General features: G+C 43.4%; 1 protein-coding gene across 16 annotated transcripts in view; it reads left to right on the top strand.

Annotated features, from left to right (window-relative positions):
- TIAM1 (TIAM Rac1 associated GEF 1) overlaps nucleotides 1-20,775 on the top strand; it is a 449,049-nt gene that overhangs the window by 247,247 nt on the left and 181,027 nt on the right. For 3 of the 16 annotated variants that reach the window (XM_035283114.3, XM_078358815.1, XM_035283117.3), the window contains one exon: nucleotides 15,496-15,599. The exons of the other annotated variants lie outside the window; for them this stretch is intronic. The gene's annotated coding sequence lies outside the window, so the exon portion shown is untranslated. The remainder of the gene's footprint in view (nucleotides 1-15,495; nucleotides 15,600-20,775) is intronic. 16 annotated transcript variants of the gene reach the window in all.

Below are 20,775 nucleotides of genomic sequence, written 5' to 3'. Positions count from 1 at the left end.
TCTTAGGAAAAGAAGAATTCCCAGTCATAGGTGTCTTATGGGGAAGTTCCTTAAGGCTACAAATTATCAGTATTTATAAAGTAACTGATTTTGCACAATTCTTTTGTTACTGTGACCACAGCGGAACAATGTCTCCTCGACTATGCGTATGTAAAGTTATTAGAATGGTATCTGTTCATTTTAGTGATAGGAAGAAGAAAGACCACAACCAGCAACTTACAAATCAGAGTTTGCCAGTTCAAATTCAGCATGGCTGCAACTGATTGAGAAATTGATATGATAATTCTATGCTAGTCTGTCTTACTAATGGAATTACATATTGGCCAGTAAAATGGGCCTCCCAATTGCTGTTTCAGCAGGTTTTAAAACCTTCAAGGAACACCAGTTAGGAAAATAGGTCCAGAAAATATAGATGTATTTTATTTTTATTAAAACGGCAGTCTGCATCATCACGGGCTTTTCCTGAGACTGCCTTTACCAGAATCTGTGAAATAATTCATGTTTTTCTACAGAAAGTAGTGAAAGCAGTCTAGTCTTCCTGAAAAGAAAATCCCTTGGATGTTTACGACGGCCGACTTGGCTGTGATGCGGCATCGTGGCTTTGGTGGCGTGGTGCTGTGTGTGTGGAGTTAGCATGAAAACGTGGATTACACTAACTGGAAGGAACGTCTTCTTGCCAAGCTCATTCTTAGAACTGAAACAACACGACGGCTTCTACTTTAGCGATGATGATGTAGCACTCGAGGCTTCTACAGGGAAGACAATGGGGGGCAGCATTCATGTGTTACTCTTGCATTGGAATCTGAAGGTACTTAAGACTTCTTGGGTTTTCTTTTTAAACAAAACAATGTGAAAACATTCAAGGTGGAAATGTTGTATTTGAAGTTGTGATCATTTAATATGTTCATATTACCGAGACTATTATATTGGAAGTGGTTTCTTTTTGTGTTATAAAGGTTTAGTTTTACATAAGGCAGTTGCTTAATGTGATATTTAACCCTTAAAAAAGTGGAGAGATATACATTTTCTTGAATTTCTTATCAGAATATCTGGCTGGGCCTGCAATTTAAATTTTTTTTTTTTTTTTTTTGGGGTTGGAGTTTCGCTCTTGTTACTCAGGCTGGAGTGCAATGGCACGATCGCTGCTCACCGCAACCTCCGCCTTCTGGGTTCAAGCAATTCTCCTGCCTCAGCCTCCCGAGTAGCTGGGACTACAGGTGCACACCACCATGCCCAGCTAATTTTTGTATTTTTAGTAGAGACAGCTTTCACCTTGTTGACCAGGATAGTCTCGATCTCTTGACCTCGTGATCCACCCGCCTTGGCCTCCCAAAGTGCTGGGATTATAAAATTTTGGAGAAACAAACAAGCAAAAAGTAACTTAACATTGACCATGGATAGCATTGCAGGGTATTTACATCTTCATGTTATATGAATGTTACATACACATTATATATATGTATACATATTTATACACACATGCACGCACACACACATGTGCACACACACGTGCACACACACACGTATATATTTTTTGAGACAGAGTTTCTCTCTTGTTTCCCAGGCTGGAGTGCAATGGCACGATCTCAGCTCACTGCATCCTCTACCTCCCGGGTTCAAGCAATTTTCCAGCCTCAGCCTCCTGAGTAGCTGGGATCACAGGTGTGTGCCACCATGCCCAGCTAATTTTTGTATTTTTAGTAGAGGCAGGGTTTCACCATGTTGGCCAGACTGGTCTCGAACTGCTGACCTCCGGTGATCTGCCCGCCTTGGCCTCCCAAAGTGTTGGGATTGTACAGGCATGAGCCACTGCACCTGGCCTTCATTATATATTGAATAATGTTTTTATTCTTTAAGCCAAAAATCCTACGTAGATTGCACAGATGGGTAAGTGCGTATTTATTCTACATTTTGATGAGTCTACCCAGAATATAATTTCTATCTGGTCTCATTTTTATGCTGTACAATCCCAATGGTGTTTTTTAAAAATACCCTAATCTGTGTTGCATAGCTATGGCCTGTTTATTAAGAGAATCTAGAGAAGAATGAGAAATTGAACCCAGGGTTTGTATTGTAGAATTCTAAATTCCACTGTATTAATCTAGTTCTTATGAATTAGACCTTCTAGAAACAGGTCTAATTGATAAGAACGAGGCCTTATTGTGGTCTGGGTCCTTCTAGGTGAATCATGAGGATGGTGCCTCTGTATTCAAGTTGATGCAACCTCCACCCTCACCCCTGTCCTGAGCACTGGGAATATTCATCATCATAGCTGTTGTTAACAAAAAGTGATCACATCCTATAATCTCACTCAGCTCCAGAATTCACAGCGCAGTTCTGTCCTTGCTGTTATTTTCGTACGTAACTGGGGATTGTCTACCATATTTTTGGTGCTGGATTTCTTGAGTCAACTTAGCAGCAAATACATTTTACTACTGACACCTCCTACCATGAGATAGCTGGAATTTGATTATGCCTCAAAGGTGTGACTTAAAGTCTAAATATTATAGCATGAGTATTTTACCGTATCTATATATGGTAAATCTGATTTGCTTTGTGCCTTTCTGATAAGTTCTGGAGCAGTAAATGTTTGCCATTGGCAGTGTTCTTTCCGATATCCTTACATTTTTCCTTCTATTCATCTTTAGTCAAGAATGGTTACTTACGTTTAGAAGATGAACTTTCTAGGACTTCAGATTGATCAGAAATAATCTTTTGCAAACACTTGTGAAGACATGAAGGAGCTGGAGAACTGGGGTATTATTACTTTACAAGGCAGTGGTCCTTTGCATTGTCACTTCTTACCCTCGATGTTTATCACTGATGAAGGGTTCAGGATGTCCTCATGACTGTTCTGTGTTGCGACTTCCTCTGGCCATGAAAGAGCTTGTGTGTTTTCATTGTAATCAATGAGGAATGAGATTCTATGAAATCAGGCACTAATTTCACAGAGCATTTTTCATACTTGTTTATTTTTTGAAAACTTCCAGTTATTTATTTATTTTTGAGCCGGAGTTTTGCCCTCTTGTTACCCAGGCTGGAGTGCGATGGCGTGATCTCGGCTCACCACAACCTCTGCCTCCTGGGTTCAGGCAATTCTCCTGCCTCAGCCTCCTGAGTAGCTTGGATTACAGGCACACGCCACTATGCCCAGCTAATTTTTTGTATTTTTAGTAGAGACGGGGTTTCACCATGTTGACCAGGATGATCTCAATCTCTTGACCTCGTGATCTACCCACCTCGGCCTCCCAAAGTGCTGGGATTACAGGCTTGAGCCGCCGCGCCCAGCCCGAAAACTTCCAGTTATTATGGCTCATATAGTAGGCCATTCTTGCGTTGCTATAAAGAAATACCTGAGACTGGGTAGTTTACAAAGAAAAGAGATGTAATTGGCTCACAGTTTCATACAGGAAGCATGATGCTGTCATCTGCTTCTGGGGAGACCTCAGGAAGCTTTCAGTTGTGGCAGAGGGTGAAGTTGGGAGAGCAGGAGCAAGATACCGAGTGGGAGGTACTGGCGTGTTTTTAAATGAACAGATCTTGCAGGAACTCACTCACTATCGCAAGGACAGTACCAAGGGAGGTTGGTACTAACCCATTCATGAGAAATCCTCCCCCGTGATCCAGTCGCCTTTACCAGGCCCGACCTCCAACACTGGGGGATGACAAATTTGGGATTTGGGCAAGGACAACATTCCAAACTCTATCAGCTCAGGAGACTGGAGATTTTGATGACCCATCAATATGCACATGTCAGGAAGATCTCACATTTTTTTTTTTCCAGGCTACCATTTATTGATAACTTCTGTGGCTCAGGCAGTGGACTGTGATTTCCAACAGATTGTTCCACGTACTCTTATTCCCATTTTACCGTTGAGGAAACAGGCTTGGTGAAATGAAGTGACTTTCCACTGTCGTTTGGGCATCAAGTAGCACAGGCAAAATTCCTGCCAATTCTGTCTGGCTCCGAAGTCCAATCCCTAAGCACGAATCCCTTACTCTCTGCCACTTAATGGCTAACGTCATGCCGTGGGGCTTGAGACTGCTCTCGTCTGGGAACTGTCCCTATTTTGACTAATGCTGTTGCGTGTCTTTCACAACCTGTTCATTATCTGTTTCAGATTTCATGTCAAGATTAATAATTAACCCTTAAGGGCTTTTCCCATTGTGTCAGGTTCAAACAAAATAAGCTGACAAACTCCATTATAAGTTGAACATACGTAACAAACAGCGCAAGCCTCAACAAGAAGTAGCAGTTGATAGGTCTAGTGGTTTTTCCACTGCAGCCTGGGCCAGTGTCAGCAGTTAATTACCTTCTCAGAAATGTCGTGGAAGGGAGAGGGTAGTGACGTGGTAGCATGGCTGGGTTTGCAACTTAAAAACGAGGGCTATGAAAGGCATAGGGAGGGGCATTTATTTTTAATTGAATTCCAGAAGGAGATATGGAATCTTTTCAGTAAATATGCCTATCATATTACAAATTATTTTTGAACAATTTGTTGCTTTGTCTTAAAGATTTTTGGATGCACTCTGTTCAAAACAAAACAAGACAAGAAACCCATGATTAAAAATTTTGGTCTGTGGTTGTTGATGTTTTGTTTTAATTGGTGTGAAGAAACTGGTAATGAGGTATATTAAACTCCAAATCTAAGTATTATTGTTGAACCTGTATTTCTGTTCACCCTTCACCTCCCTCCTCCGATAACATTTATTTATCACAGAGTGATAGATCTGCTTCTTTCTCTGACTCATTTATAGCAGGCCTGTGAAAAGGGATTTGAGGTGGGGAGGATATATACCATTATACTTCTCATGGCCCAGTTACCCCTGTCTCTGTCTCTCTCTTTCTCTCTCTCTTTTATTCCACATGCGCACGCGCACGCGCGCGCACACACACACACACCCTCAATGAGATCTGATCTGATCCCTGCTTGGTGAGTAAGAAACACAGGAGCCAAGGATGACGTCTGTCAGGTTAGTCATTGTCTTCTTCGTGGTCTTTTATGTGTGCTACTTTTATGGTTGATGGAAAGTTTTGGATGAGGGAAGACAGACAATTAAAGGGGGAAGACGACCAGATGAGAGTAGCGCTGGCCAGCCATGACACTGATATTTGGAAATGCCAATTAAGTAAGCACCTTGATCACTTGATTATTGCAAGTAGATAGAATCTGTAATTGTAGAACTGAGCACATTTCATTAAAATATTTCCCACAGCAGTAACCATGACACACTTACTCTTGCACGGGTTTTCAGTAGACAGTCTACAAAATAAGTTTTAATTAAGAGAGTTTAGAAAACACTAGGTTAAATGAAGTGAAAGCCATTTCTTTACTGTTGGAGTTCTCAACTTTGGCCATAGAATGTGTATGTCTTGGAGCACCTGGTAACATTCCTCTATTTCTACAGAAATAGACACAACTATTGGAAGATAGTGTGGAGGGGTGAAGTTAGCACTGCAGGGTTTTTTTTCTTTGTTTTTTTGAGACAGAGTTTTGTTCTGTCGCTCAGGCTGGAGTGCAATGGCATGATCTTGGCTCACTGCAACTTCCACCTCCCAGGTTCAAGTGATTCTCCTGCCTCAGGCTCCTGAGTAGCTGAGATTACAGGTACACACCACCATGCCTGGCTAATTTTTGTATTTTTAGTAGAAATGGGGTTTCACCACATTGGTCAGGCAGGTCTTAAACTCCTCACCTTGTGATCCGCCCACCTCAGCCTCTCAAAGTACTGGGATTACCTGTGTGAGCCACTGCGCTTGGCCTAATTTTGTATTTTTAGTAGAGATGGGGTTTCACCATGTTGGTCAGGCTGATCTTGAACTCCTGACGTCACGATCCGCCCGCCTTGGGCTTCCAGTGTGCTTGGATTACAGGTGTGAGCCACCGCCCAGCCTGCATTACAGGTTTTGAAGGAGGCCCACTTGGGTTCTGATGACAGCCAAGCCACTCCATCCACTCGGCAATAGACATGCCGCTTACATAGACGTGTGTAAGAGGGATTCACATGCCCCTCCCCCAGGTGGCTGTGATGATTAAGTTACCTAATATACATAGAAACCTTTTTCAAATTATGAACACCCTGCAAATAGTAGTTACTATGATACTCTCGATTTTTTTTATTGCTGTAATATATGTGTCGTCATACTCGGGCAATTAGTATTCCTTTTGAGCACCAGGATGACCTGTTAACTATTCATCATAAAGAATTTCATTAAGTTGCACCTTTCCCTCTTCATAGCCCCTGAGTTTATCGGATGGCACCAAACTCTTGAGCACTATATTATATTTTGGGGGTCCCCAAACCCTAATATACAACACCAAATTGTCCATTGCAACCATTTTGAGGCAAACAGCTCAGTGGCATTAAGTACATTCACACTGGCCAGGCGCGGTGGCTCATGCCTGTTATCACAACCCTTTGGGGAGGCCAAGGCAGGCGGATCATGAGGTCAGGAGTTCGAGATCAGCCTGAGAACATGGTGAAACCCCGTCTCTACTAAAAATACAAAAATTACCCAGGTGTGGTGGCAGGCACCAGTAATCCCAGCTACTCAGGAGGCTGAGGCAGGATGATCATTTGAACCCAGGGGGCAGAGGTTGTAGTGAGCAGAGATCACACCACTGCACTGCAGCCTAGGCGACAGAGTAAGATTCAGTCTCCCCCACCCGAAAAAGAGTGCATTTACACTGTGTGCAGCCATCAGCACCATCCAGCGGCAGAATTCTTCATCTTGCAGAACCAGAACCGTACCCATTCAACAACTCGCCATCCACCTTTCTATTTCTGCCTCAACAAGTTTGCCCGCTCTACGTACCCCATGTTAGTGGAATCGACAGTATTTGTCCTTTTGTGTCTGGTTCATTCAATTAGCGTAACGTTTTCAAGTATACCCTCTAATTTTATACGATGTGAAATTTTGAGTTTTATTTATTTTCTTAATTTACTCACCCCTAGTGCCATTCTTTTAACACATAGCATGAAGTTGGAAGGGTGGATGTATCCCTAGACTGTTCCTCTAGGAGAGCCCTGAAGAGTGAGTTAGTAGCACGATGTTAGCAGAGGGGATGTCAAAGATATGACTTGAAGAAATGCTGATCAAAAATCCAGTCCGACCTCAGATTGAAACTAAAAGAACCCTTGGCCTCTCCCTGATGAGAAGACTCATTTTGTTTCTTCTTCAGCCAGGGATTTGAAATAGAAGAGACATGAGTGTCAGCACCTGAGTATTGTTTTTTTCTCTTGTGGATTATCTTGTGGATGATTCATGCATAAGCAGGAGTTTTTTAAATGATGTATTTTGTCATTTTTACCTGTCTTGAAATGGGGGTTTGTTGGGGAAGTCCTCTGTCACTTTTAGGTGAAGATCATCCATTTAAAATTTAAATAGTTGAAAATTTGAAATTATCTATTTTTGTTCATTTAAATAAAGTTTAAACCTTTTAAATGTGTGCATTTTTTTGGAATGAATATTCTCTTCTATACCAGGATTTGAGAGTAGACGTATTTCCAAATTCTCCCTTATTAACCCCCAGAAATAGAAATGTTTCTTTTCCCAAGGACTTCAATAGTATTCTGATTATAGATTAAATAATATGCCAAAATGATCACATTCTTTTCCTGAATAATTATCAAATCCAGGTTTTAAAAAATCAGAGTCGAGAATCTCAGAATCCTAATGTGCATATTTTCAAAAGGTACATATATTCTTTACCTTTGTCCTGTTAAGGGCATGTATTTAATTGTAGAGACCCTCACCTGTATTCGTATACTGTGGCAATTGATACTCTTTTTTGAGCACCAAGATAACCTGTTAACTGTTCATCATAAAGAATTTCATTAAGTTACACCCCTTGGTCTTCATAGCCTCTGAGTTCATTGTATGGCACCAAACTCTCGAGTCATAGCTTACATTTTTAGGGTCCTCATCTCATTTCTTCATTCCCACCCACCCAGATAAATGATCTTTATGACCCTGTAAGAAGTCTTAATCCTTCCTGGTCCTAGCATCCTGTGTGGAATCTTGAACCATACCATGCACAAGGTGGGTGCTCAGCGTACAGTGACATTGAAGGGGGCTGAGCTGAATTGAGATGGGGGTCTGGAAGCCATAAATGAAGGGACATTTTTAGATGAAAAATAGCGTCAGGATCTTATTTACCTTTATGGAAAACCGAGCTGTGCTAGGAGGGGCAGCACAGATGGCAGGCTGTTCCTGTGAGTGTGGGGACGGAGTGAGAGAAACAGAACCAAACAGGTGGCTCAAGAGCTGCCACCCTGGTGCCAACATGCGTTTGGGCCGTGTGCGGTGCCCCCCTTCCCCGTGCTTGTGCGAGTGAGGCATCCGCGGAACCAGAAGGCTGATGTTATTTTGATCACCAAGCTCTATTTAGTGAATGCACTTGATTAATTCCCCCCCTTCTTCTCATGGATGCTATTTTGAATGGAAAATCACTACTGGAAAAACAAATCTCTACATTAATGATGCCCACAATCCTATTTTTCCTCTTTACATACCACACCCAATGGCTCTCTTTTCTGTGGAGCCTAACATTTTAAAAGCCCTTACTAGGTGCTAAATTGTACTGAAGAAGAATCTGAAACCACAGAGAAATTAACTGATTTTCCTCAAGTTAACAGGTTACCCTGGTGCTCAAAGTGGCATACCAATTGCTTACCCACTGCGTATGTTCTTTGATTTGACCCTTGAAAATTCAAACTCCCTGTTCTGTGGAGAGGCAGAGTTAGAAAGGACTCCTAAGCCAATACTCTCAGCTTGTTTTCTCTCTAGGTGGATATTTTCGGAAAGGGGTATACTTAGGGCTTGGAGGGGCTGAGTGGCTCCTGAGCCTTCTTGGGATTGGTTTGGTTTAAATGTGACTTGTCAGTTCTCACTAGCTGGGAGGAAGTGCTCTCCCAGTGTGATGATGCATTAGTCATGAGCAGAGAGTGGGAGGCTGTTGAACAATCATTCCAACCTTCCTCCCCACTGCTGGGCTTTCATGCTGAACTTTAAGCCCAGCTGTGTTGAAATTGAGGACTTGCTGGGACAACCCCCACCCCTACCATGCTGTGAAGTCTTGGCTCAGAGGTGGGAGAAGGCGGTGATTTCAGATCCAAGACTAGGGCAGAAATAACACCAACAGGGTAGCTTATGTACCTAGGACTTCCAAAATTTATGTTCGTTGGGGTGGGGGTGGGGGGCGGGCGTTGTTTTAAGTCAGGGCTGTTCTAAGAACCAGAAGCTGTGGTACAAACTTCTACAGTATTCCTGGGTATGTGTGTTTTCCAATCTGCAAATATATTTTGATACAGTTTTCCATGTTGAAAGAAAAGATAAGTCACCACTCTTGATGATATTGGCTACCAAGAAACATAAGGTTGTATGGTTGAAATTGTCTTGAAATACATGGCAAGGAAGACATCCTGGAAGCCTTGCCGCTCTTCTCAGCGACCTCTTCATTCCCTGTAGACTGTGACTACCTGGAACACCTGAGCTGACCTCCCTTGAGAGTACAGGACAGGTGGCCTTATGGGATGGAAGAGAGTCTGTCAAGAGCACCTGTTGGATATTGCATTGTAGACATTCTGTGGGGAAATACATTTTATTCTCTTTCTTCCTTTGGCTAATATTGATGGCATTACTAGGTACTAGATAAAAAGTCTGTGGTGGGGGGAATGATGATTCATTTGATCTGTCAGCTTGGTAGGTTGTGGTTCCTAGTTATTTGATCAAATACCAGTCTAGATGTTGCTGTCAGGTATGTGTGGCTGTAATTAACATCTACATCAGTAGCGGTTGAGTAAAGCAAGTGACTTCATAACACTGATATGCCTCATCCAATCAGTCAAAGATCTTAAGGCAAAAGACTGATGTCCGAGGAGAAAGAAATTCTGCCTCCAGATGCCTCTGGACTCAAACTGCAGCATCATTTTTTCCGTGAGTCTTCAACCCTGCCTTGCAGATTTCAAACGTGCCAGCTCCCACAAAGCATGTGAGCTAATTCTTTAAAGTAAATCTCAGCCAGGCATGGTGGTTCATGCCTGTAATCCCGGCATTCTTGAGGCCCAGGCTGGTGGATCACTTGAGGTCAGGAGTTCAAGACTAGCTTAGCCAACATGGAGAAACCCTGTCTCTACTACAAATAAAAAATGAGCTGGGCATGGTGGTGGCCGCTGTAATCCCAGCACTTTGGGAGGCTGAGGCAGGTAGATCACCTGAGGTCAGGAGTTCGAGACCAGCCTGGCTAACATGCTGAAACCATGTCTCTACTAAAAATACAAAAATTAGCTGGGCGTGGTAGTGTGCGCCTGAAATCCCAGCTGCCCCAAGGGCTGAGGTGCAAGAATCCTGGAACCCGGGAAGCAGAAGTTGCAGTGAGCCGAGATCGTGCCACTGCACTCTAGCCTGGGCTACAGAGTGAGACTCTGTCTTGAATGAATGAAAATATAAATAAATAAAGCAAATCTCTTTCTTCACATAGATGTAGCAGTGTAACTGTATAGGTTTCTTTCTCTGGAGCACTTTTCACTAACACGGGAGCATGTGGCATCGTGCACTATGACAAACATATCATGACTGTGGTTCCTTCTCTCATAGAACTTGTGATTCTACCAGAGGATAGGAGTAAGTCAAGTATTCAACTATCTGGTAACCGTAGGGACTGAGAGGGAAAAGTGATAATGAAAATTTTGGAAGATCAGAGGTTTGCAAAGTTTTCCAATAAAACATCCCAACATGAAAAGAGAATAAGCTTCTAACCATTCCATGTGCCATTTTATTTTTAGGGGAAGACAGATATTTCATTTTAGGAAGTCATACATATTTAAAAGTGTATTCCAGTATCAATCTGCACCCCCCCACCCCCAGCTCTTCCTAACTTCCTGAGTAGATCTTTGAGTAAAATGGATTCTTCCGGAAGATGCTGCTTTGCCCCCCTCTCTGCTGTATCTGCTGCGGTTGCTTGCTCCTCAGGTTAGCAGAGCAGGGATAAGAGTGGTAGTGTTTCTGAAGGACAGTCAATGCACTTCGAATGTGGATTAGTTTAGTTGTACAGTGACGTAGGCATTGGGCAAATTGCACAGAAGAGAGAGATACTCACAATGGCGATTGAGGCCAGGGCATGGTGGTTCACACCTATAGTCCCAGCACTTTGGGAGGCCAAGGCGGGTGGATTGCTTGAGCTCAGGAGTTCAAGACCAGCTGGGCAATATGGCAAAACCGCATCTCTACCAAATATACAAAAATTAGCCGAGTGTGGTGGTGTGTACCTGTAGTCCCAGCTATTTGTGTGGCTGAGGCATGAGAATCACTTAAATCTAGGAGGTGAGGGCTGCAGTGAGCTGAGATCATGCCACTGTACTCCAGCCTGGGTGACAAAGTGAGACCTTGTCTTTAAGAAAAAAAAGCCAGGCATGATAGCCCATGCCTGTAATCCTAGCACTTGGGGAGACTGAAGCGGGTAGATCACTTGAGGCCAGGAGTTCGAGACCAGGCTGGCCAACATGATGAAACTCCGTCTCTACTAAAAGTATAAAAATTAACCTGGCATGGTGGTGCATGCCTGTAATCCCAGCTACTCGGGAGGCTAAGGCACAAGAATCACTTGAACCTGGGAGGTAGAGGCTGCAGTGAGCTGAGATAACACTACTGCACTCCATCCTGGGCAACAGAAAACAATGGTAATTGAAAACAAGGTGACCTGGATTAGAAGGGTAGGAATAGAAGGGACAAGTCGTAGAAGATACTGCAGGGTCCTGGGAGGAAGAACAAGGGGAAGAAGGAGACAGGAGGAAAGAAAGAAATGAACATTCACGAAGCCTCAACTAAATACCAAGGAAAGGTGTGTTTCCATACATGGCCTCGCTTAACTTCTAGCATAAACCTGCAGGCAGGAATCGTGTTATGCAGATGGAGAAAGTGGTTCATAGGGATGTGAAGCGCTGGCTTAAGGTCACAGATGCATTGAGTGGCAGATTAGGGTCAGGTCTCTCAGATCCTAAGCGTGTGTTTCATTTTTCAATCACACTGCCCTCATAACGGTGAATCATAAGGGTGGAAGGTTATCAGCCTAAGTGGTAAATCATCAGTGGGACAACCCCAGGAGGTGAGAAAGAGGGATTTGTGCTGAAGAAGGAGAGTCTGGAAGGAGCTAGATGGAGCCAGGTAGAAGGCTGTGGGCAGAACCTACAGTTGGGGTAAGAGAAATATCTGAGGGGTATACAGGCATGGAATTCGGCCAGGTGCAGTGACTCACGCCTCTAATCCCAGCACTTTGGGAGGCTGAGGCAGGCAGATCACCTGAGGTCAGGAGTTCGAGACCAGCCTGGTCAACATGGTGAAACCCCATCTCCACTAAAAATACAAAAATTAGCCGGATGTTTTAGCACATGTCTGTAGTCCCAGCTACTCGGGAGGCTGAGGCAGGAGAACAACTTGAACCTGGGAAGTGGAGGTGCCAGTGAGTCGAGATCTCGCCATTGCATTATTGAATGGGCAACAGAGCGAGACTCTATCCCAATAAATAAATAAATAGATAAAGGCATAGAATTCATGGGGAGGGTGTGTATTTTGGAGGGGTGCATATCAGTAAGAGCAGATGCAGATGGGAGGCCACAGCCATATGAGCTCCTAAGGAGAGCTCCTTCCATCATCAGCAGTGCCTTTCTGGATTGGAAGCTGGCCAGGGAGAGGTTTCCGGAAAATGAAGCTTTTTTTTTTTTTTTTCTGTCTATGAGGAGGACAAAAGTTTTATATATAAAATCTTTAAAAATAATTTTTCATGCTCGTTATTGTTAGCCTTTATTCTTCCAGACTATACAACTGAAATTTCTTGGCTACTTACCCTGGCTGCCCCCACAATGAGCTGTGCAGTCATGGTCAGAAAGGTGTTTTTTATTGACTGCATCTCAGTGAATCACAATATGCTGTATTGTCTGGTCTTGTGGTGGGTGGGGATGCATCCTTCTGTCCTATAGTTTCTTTTTCTACATACGGTGCGGTTTTGTTAACAACTGGTGAAGGGGTAATTTGTTGTTATCGTTGTTGCAAAATCACAACTGGATTGAATGGTCCCTAGTGAGCAGTAGATGGTTTCAGAGCAGCCAGAGGATTTCAGTACATGTCTCCTGAATGGTGATGTGCCACCTTCCTGAATAATCGGGGAGATTTTGGCCCTCATACGTGCTGTGACTTCGTAGTAAGGCCAAAACATAGATAAAATTTTGACTGTACAGATGGGGAAACTGAGGAAACTCAGGTGGGGTTTGCAAGTTGCAAAAGCACTCTCCAGCAGCAGAAAACATATCCTCTTTGGTGAAAAGCTATTCCACTATCTGGCTTTTTTTTCCGAGACTGAGTCTTGCTCTGTTGCCCAGGCTGGTGTGGAGTGGCATGATCTCAGCTCACTGCAACCTCTGCCTCCCGGGTTCAAGTGATTCTTCTGCCTCAGCCTCCAAAGTAGCTGGGATTACAGGCATGTGCCACCATGCCTGGCTAATTTTTGTATTCTTTTAACTAGAGATGAGGTTTCACCATGTTGGCCAGGCTGGTCTTGAACTCCTGACCTCAGGTGATCCGCCTGCCTTGGCTTCCCAAAGTGCTGGGATTACAGGTGTGAGCCACTGTGCCCGGCAGATGTTTTGTTTTTTTTTTGAGCCTGAGTTCTCCACATGTTGCCTTTCCCGATTATTTTGGTAGGTTCCAGATCGGCCTTGTATTTCCTTGAGCAGTGGCCTTCAATATCAGATGAATATGCAGATGAATTCATCAGGGCATGGAAGGAGATTTCAAAACTTATATTTCTTTTTTTTTTGTTTGCCTTTAGATTTTTGTGTATTTCGGTTGGTTCAAATAAATTTTGTGCTTTATAAATATATACAGAAAATTGAACTGTGCATAATGTATTTGGACAGTACTTCATGTATATAATCTATACATTAAATAAGCAGTGGTAGGCATACTCTTTTGGGTGGGCATGGATGCCAGTAGAACCGTTTGCATCATAATGCCCTGGACAGGAGTGTACTCATTGATTCTCAGAAGGCAAGCCCAGTGTCTCTTTCCCTTGCATTGTGTGTGGTCCCATAGATATTTCTTGGCAGTGAACGTCAAGCTTTTAAAGCCAGTTGCTGTCATATAAGAAACAGATTTGCTTTGTGACTTTGTGTATTGGTTTCTGCATGAGGACTTTGATGTATCAGTGTTTGAGAAACGTTCCCATGACTCCCCAGGAACAGCCTTTATGTTAAAAGAGGCTGATTACCCTCTTATGATTTTGGGGAGGAGAATATGGACTCTTTGATTTTTTTTTCTTCTACTTTAACAAATCTGCTTTGCAATGACTTCATATGCTTTTTATTCTCTCCCAGTTTGTCATTTGGCTACGATGAACGTGAATTGTTGCACAGGCAAAAACTCTTGCACCGGCTTTACAGAGAAGTTAGGTTACTTTTCTGGGGTCCAGCTCAGTGGTACTTGCCTTAATTGAATCACCTATATACTGAAAAAAGAATACCCATGGAGAAAAATCTCATGGTGGTTAACATTGTGATACTTGTGGGTTTCCACTTGAGCAAGTTAAAGAAACACAGACTTCTTTTCAGGAGTGGGGAGCACAAAAACTTCCAGACCATCCTCCTAACTTCGGAACGAATGGGTGCTCAGGGGAGTTGGGCTGAGTCACTTGTGACGTATAGTTAACCATGTCTTTCTAGCCATCCCTCTGTGCTCATTGCCATGGGCTCCACTCTCCTTCTTTCCCGTCCTGGTCACTCACATAAACCACGGCATCACCTGAGATCTGCTCGGTATTGCGAAGCTATTGACTTCTTATTTTATGCACTCACAGAAAAGTTAAATGATTGTCCTTAAATGTGTTTAAGTGGCACTTGGGCACACTTATTTATGCATTGCAGATATATAGCACTGTGATTTGTACACCGCCTGCATTCAGTGATCTTATTTAAATAATAAGAGTGGGTTTCCTGCAGCTCAAGAGTATTTTGGAGGCTGAACCCAAATCTGATTTACTTTTTAACTTTATGACACCAAGGCTGAGGCATCCTATTTTTATTTTTGCATCAAATTATTGATGCCATTAAATCCGTTTATTATTACGGGTATTGATTTACTCCATAAAAAGTGTGGTCGAGATAATGTTCGAAACTTCTAACCTCTCATTGATTATTAGAGGGTTTCGTTTTTGTTTTTGTGTGTGTTTTAAGTTCTGTAATTATACATTGGAATTGTCCATTATTTGTGTCTCCGTTCTAATATCCTTCTTGATCTAAGCTTTTTGGGAGGCTTTACTGAAACAATTTGTAATGCTCTGAATGTCGGTGTAGATTCCTATGTGGAACCTAATACCTGAATGTGATAGTATAATGAGGTGGCATCTTTAGGGCCTGATTAGGTCATGAGAGCTCTGCCCTCATAAATGGGATTTGTGCCCTTATAAAAGAGGCCTCAGGGAGCCTGTTTGCCCCTTTCACCAGGAGACGACGTAGCAGGAAGGTACAACATACTCTGTGAGAAACAGGCCCTCATCAGATGCTGAATCTGCTGCAACTTGAACTTGGACTTCCCAGCCCCTAGAACTGTGAGCTACATTTCTGTTGTTTATAAATTACTCAATGTATGGTATTTTGTTATAGCAGCCCAAACACACTAAGACAGGAGGTTTTTTTTTTTTTTTTTTTTATTGTATTGCTGTTCTAGTGGGTTTTCATTCCTTTGATTTTGAGGTCCTTTGTGGAATGGTCACTGAATTTCCAGTACGATCGCTGTCAGTGAATTGTGGCCTCTCAGGGATAACATTTGAATCGGGTGCTTGATTATACCTCAGAGTGGAAGGTGTTATTGTCTCCTTCCACGTTTTCAGTTACCAAACCAGGAACTTCAGAGAAGTCTATGCCTCCTCGTTCTCCCTTCTTCTTTCCGCAGAGGATGTATGTGGCCACCGAGTGCTGGTGATCCTGTCATTCTCACTACGACAGGGCACTCATTGTCCCAGTTGGGCCATCCCATGTGATTGCTTGCTTGCAATAATTCTTCCCCTTCTCTTCCAAGCTAACAGGAGGGAAAACTGTGTTTGATCATGTAACTCCTGTAATAGTGAGGTGAGATCGTGCCACTGCACTCTAGCCTGGGTGACTGAGCAAGATTGCATCTAAAAAAAAAAAAAAAAAGAAAAATCTCATCACGTAATCCCATCAAACATAATAACGTTCAGTTCCTTTCTGTAACATCCATATCCCCAGCCCATCTTTTTAGGTTCATCACCTCCAGCTTTTTCCCATGCACTTGCCTGCCTACAATATTGGGCTAATGATACTTTCATTCTTCAGAGTCTTTGCTTATACCCTTCTCTTTTACTGGAATTTTCTGTCCTTCTCATGTGTAAACTATCTCCTATCCCTGTTCATTTCTTCCCATCCACCTAAGGTAAGCCAAATCCTTTTAACCTTTCAGAACCAGATTCAACTGATAGCCTCTCCTTGCAGAATTAGTCTATTTCTTCACATCCTTCACTTTTTTTTTTTTAAGATGGAGTCTTGCGCTTGTTGCCCAGTCTGGAGTGCAATGGCTTGATTTTGGCTCACCATGACCTCTGCCTCCTGGGTTCAAGTGATGTTCTGCCTCAGCCTCCTGAGTAACTGGGATTATAGGCATGTCCCAACACACCCAGCAATTTTGTATTTTTAGTAGAGACGGTGTTTCTCCCTATTGGGGCTGATCTCAAACTCCCGACCTCAGGTGATCCACCTGCCTTAGCCTCCCAAAGTGCTGAGAGCCACCATGCCCAGCCACATCCTTCACTATTAATTGCCAGACTAGTGGTCACAGCCCTGTCTGAATGGGTAATTGCCCACTGTCTCCCCAGATTGTAGACCTCATAAATAGTCTATTTCCTCATTCCACTTCTTTTTTTTTTGAGACGGAGTTTCGCTCTTGTTACCCAGACTGGAGTGCAATGGCATGATCTCGGCTCACTGCAACCTCCGCCTTCTGGGTTCAGGCAATTCTCCTGCCTCAGCCTCCCAAGTAGCTGGGATTACAGGCACGTACCACCATGCCTAGCTAATTTTTTGTATTTTTAGTAGAGATGGGGTTTCACCATGTTGACCAGGATGGTCTCGATCTCTTGACCTTGTGATCCACCCGCCTCAGCCTCCCAAAGTGCTGGGATTACAGACGTGAGCCATCGCGCCCAGCCTCCTCATTCCAAAGATATAACAGGTGTCCAGGAAAATTGTTGGTTGAGTTGAACTGAATTTGTGATACTCAGTAAAATTTTACATAGATACTCTGTCTTACCCAAACAATTTGTAAGCAGTTTTTAGATAGTCCTAAGTGTAGCTATTTAGAGGTCTATTTTTATATACTCTATTTCATAAAATGCTGTCACTTGTAAAATGCACCACTATTTTGCATACCACTAAGAAGCAGAGAAAGTGGCACTGACTAAATCCCAATACACCATTGTGATTGTAAGATATGTCTAATTTCAGAGGTGTTAAAAGTGAAAAACAATGTTTCTTAAAATCAATGAAATAAAGAATGATGTTTTTTACGTGTTAGTGCTTGTAGTGTTAATAACTGTGAAACAACTTGAAATCATTTGCAAATAAAAACTTGATCATTTTGAAAGTGTTTTTTTGTTTGTTTGTTTGTTTTATTTTAAAATGACAAGTGAGTAAAGGAGAATTTGGGATTAAGTGCTGAGGGAGAGACTCGAGACTCAAGGTGTTCTGACCGTGGTTGCGTCACTGTCTTGTGGTACCTCTGACAAAGTCCTCAAATTTCAACCTCAGTTCTTCTCTTTTAAAAGATGAGCATTTATGGGTAAAGAATCACCTCTATTTTGAAAATCTGTGGGAAGAAGTCCTGTAAATAAACACGCACACGCACACACGTACACACACGTGCGCATGCACACACACGCACACGCACGCGTGCACACACACGCACACACACCCACACACACGTGCGCACACACACACACTTGTTGAGACAGGGTGTCTCTGTTGCTTGGGGTGGAGTAGCATGGTGCAGCTGAAACTCACTGCAGCCTTGATCTCCTGGGCTTAAGTGATCCTCCCTGCTCAGCCACCCCAGTACCTGGGACTACAGGTACATGCTGCCACACCCAGCTAATTTTTTTTACTTTTTGTAGAGATGATGTCTTGTAGTGCTGCCCAGGCTGATCTCGAACTTGTGATCTCAAGTGATCTTCCTGTTTTGGCCTCCCAAAGTGCTAGGATTGGAGGCGTGAGCCACCAAGCCTGGTCCTTTAATTATTATTATTATTATTTTAAAGAAATAGAGATAAGGTCTCATCATGTTGCCCAGACTGGTCTCGGACTCCTGGGCTCAAGTCATCGTCCCGCCTCAGCCTCCCAGCATGATAGGATTACAGGCATGAGCCACGGTGCCTGGATCCTTTAAATATTTCTAAAAAATCATTAACTTTAAGGCGCAGTATTCTTTGCTGCACTGTGATGTTTTACTTAGTCTTTGATTAAAATCCTTCTGTTAGGTTATGCCATCTAAACACATATCAAGGTTGAAGCTCATAATGTCCCCCAGCAACAGCGCAACACACGATCCTATTACAATTTCACTTTTTGCATGTGGCAGTTCTCATTTCCCAACTATCATATCAGTGCCTTTTAGTTATTAAATTAAGTTGCTTATCAATACATACACACACTTACATACTTTATAGATTCTCTTCCTTCCTCTCCACTTACAGTGTCATAGCCTTAAAAGCGTTCACATTATCTAGAGGATTGAAATCTCTATTTAATTTATTTTATTTATTGAGACAGGGTCTTGTTCTGTGGCTGTCTGGAGTGCAGTGGCGCAATTTTGGCTCACTGCAGCCTCCACCTCCTGGGTTCAAGCGATTCTCCTGCCTCAGCCTCCTGAGTAGCTGGGATTACAGTTACCTGCCATAGTGCCCAGCTAATTTTTTTTGTATTTTTAGTAGAGACGGGATTTTACCATGTTTGACAGACTGTACTCTAATTCCTGACCTCAAGTTATCCACCCACTTTGGCCTCCCAAAATGCTGGGATTACAGGCATGAGCCACTGCTCCTGGCCTGACATCTCTCTTTAACCGTGTTCTGTTAAAAGGATTTCATGACATCAACACAAGTGCAGCAGCAGCAGAGACAGACCCAAGGTGGAAGCAGCAATTCCATGGCGGGGAGGAATTCTTTTTGGATGGGCCCTTTAGGCTCAAAGCATCCAGGGACAACAAGGCAGATTTTCACACCCCGTCCCTGTGACCTCTCCAGCGGGGCTTGGGATATCTTTTCTGTTGTTGGATGCAGGCAGTCCCAGACCTTGTTGCCAACAGGCTTAGTTGCCACGCTGCCCTCTTGAGTGCATGGCCTCATACCCTCACCCCCAGCTCTTCCCTGATTCCAGAGTGGCCGCACAAGGCAGCTCTGGGTCAGGGAACTGGCTTGGGGAATGAAATCATGGTTGAGGACCACATCTTGGTCTGCTTCTTGTTGAAGGAAGGGGACCCCTTGATATCCTGACTTGATTTTTGGCTGAAGACTTTCCTCTTGGCAGCATGGTAAGAGAACAGATTAGGGGAAGCCAGGCTGTAGAGGTCAGAGGCCATCAGGAAAATTGTGGTTGTACTTTCCTGTTTTGGGTCACTGGGGCAGGTCTGGAGAGTATCATGGAGGTAGATAGAAGCTGCTGAGTCTGAGAGTCCCTTGTGGTGCCTTTTTCCCCGACTTCCCATGTAGGGCCATGTCCCTTAGAATAGAGACTCCCTTGTCTTCAGGCTGGCTCAAGGCTGAACCTCATGCTTGGAAAACAGAATTAGAACCAGATTCCTCACTTTGGGAGGGCAAGGTGGGCAGATCATTTGAGGTCAGGAGTTCAAGACCAGCCTGGCTATCATGGTGAAACCCCATCAGTACTAAAAAGATACCAAAAAAAATTAGCCAAGTGTGTGGCACATGCTTGTAGTCCCAGGTACTGAGGATGTTGAGGCAAGAGAATCGCTTGAACAGGAGAGTTGGAGGTTGCAGTGAGCCAAGATCAACCGTACCACTGTACTCCAGCCTGGGTGACAGAGCAAGACTCCATCCTCCTCCCCTCAAGAAAATTTCCTGGAGCTTGAGTCTTTGACAGTGAAAGAGGAGTTCTCTTTACCCTCCACCCACCCTGCCATGTGTCCCAGGAAATGTGGCTTCCTCCTGTGCCTGGTGTGGTTTCTACAGCTTACATGGGAGTAGGAGGGAGCTCTGTTTAAGGGAAGATACCTAAGGGTGGCCCAATTTTGGAAAATGAGTACTTGGGTAAAGAGATTTGGTTTTGACATCTCTTCTAAACTAAGGTGTTGGTATGTTCTTGAGATGAGTATTTTGGTGTGTGGTTTAAGGATTACTTGCCTGTGTTTCATGGGAGGTATGAAAACACTGAGGATGAACACGTCCTCTCCCACTGTCTTGCATGAGCTTAGATAGCCTAGTTCTCTCACAGGGAACACCATGTAAGTTAAGCCGTAATGTCATGAAATAGCAAAGGACAGATCTAAGCATTAGAAGTTAATTACATTCAGCTCCATTTCTGTTTTCTTTGGGGATCACGTGTTCTACCCTGCCTTACGGTGACATGGGTGTGCTTTTTTGATATGACTGAAACTTGGAATTTAGGAGCCAAGAGCGAGCCCAAAGCTGGGTTCCAGGATTCCATGGTCACTACTCTCGGAATGGGTGGAATTCCCAAATGTTGAGTAGCTTTGCG

The sequence above is a fragment of the Callithrix jacchus genome, chromosome 21, assembly GCF_049354715.1.
Source record: "Callithrix jacchus isolate 240 chromosome 21, calJac240_pri, whole genome shotgun sequence".
Lineage (NCBI taxonomy): Eukaryota > Metazoa > Chordata > Mammalia > Primates > Cebidae > Callithrix > Callithrix jacchus.
The sequence above is the reverse complement of the archived record's forward strand: the minus strand, read 5'-3'. Positions and strand labels throughout refer to the sequence as shown.